The following is a 1,011-nucleotide window of genomic DNA, read 5'->3' on the forward strand; positions in this document are numbered from 1 at the left end:
GGCGGAGGGGGTGGTGGCGACTCCTCCGAAGACGACGGTCCGGACTCTCGGGCGGCGGCTCTGACTGGGGATGGGGGTTGGGGGTCGGGTGGGAAGGGAGGGTGGGGTGGGGGGCGGGGGTCACCACAAGCCCATTCACCGGCTCCCTCTTGGTAGTCGCACCGGCTCCCTTCCTTCCGCTCCTTCCTGCCTCCCTCCTAATTTGCTGCTGGCGGCGGCGGCAGCTGCTCCTCTAGCGGCGGGGGAGGGACCCCGGGGGCAGCTCAGAGCGCGGCTGGTGCTCGGGTGGCGGAGGGAGAAAGAAGGAAGGGAGGAGGTAAGTGAACGGCGGCTCGCTGGGAGGGCGAGAGAGGGAGGGAGGGAGGAAGGCGGAGGGATATTCGGGCCGGACTTGTCCGCGGCGGCACCGCGCTCCGTGCCGATTGGCTGCCGCCAGGGCCACGCGGAATCCCCAATTGGCCAGACGGCCAGCGTTGAAGGGCCGCCCCGCGCCCATTCGCCCGCAGGTTTCAAGGCCCGGGTTGGCTGGGCGGGCCGCGGGGTGAAGAGCGTGGATTGGCTGAGCGGAGGGAGGTTGGGGTGGGGCAGGCAAAAGCCGGCCGCTGATTGGGTTGGCGGGTCAGGGCCTTGCGCCCGGAGCGGCTGAGCGCCGGGAGGAGGGTGGGCCGAAAGCGAGACTCCGGGCTCACGTGATTGGTGGGGAAGCGAGAAGTTGATAGGGTAAGGCGCCCGGCAGAACTGGGGAGAGGAGTTCGGGGTCGGGGCGGCGGAAAGGCGGGAGGCGCCCCGCCGCTCTAGGAGCCCTGCGCGGGGCACCATGGGACGCCCCCGGGAAGGGGCGGAGCCGCGCCCGGGCTGCGGTTGGGAAGGCGCCGTCACTGCGAGGGGCGTGTTGAGGAGGGTTTCGCGGGCCCGCGGGGGAGGGGGAACCGTTAAAGTCCTGCACCGCGCCCACAGGAAGCTGCTTTCATGACTAGGCCTGTGTGGTACCAGGCGCTCGGCGGGGAGGAC

The sequence above is a fragment of the Talpa europaea genome, assembly GCF_964194135.1.
Source record: "Talpa europaea genome assembly, chromosome: 7".
In the NCBI taxonomy this organism is placed as follows: Eukaryota; Metazoa; Chordata; class Mammalia; order Eulipotyphla; family Talpidae; genus Talpa; species Talpa europaea.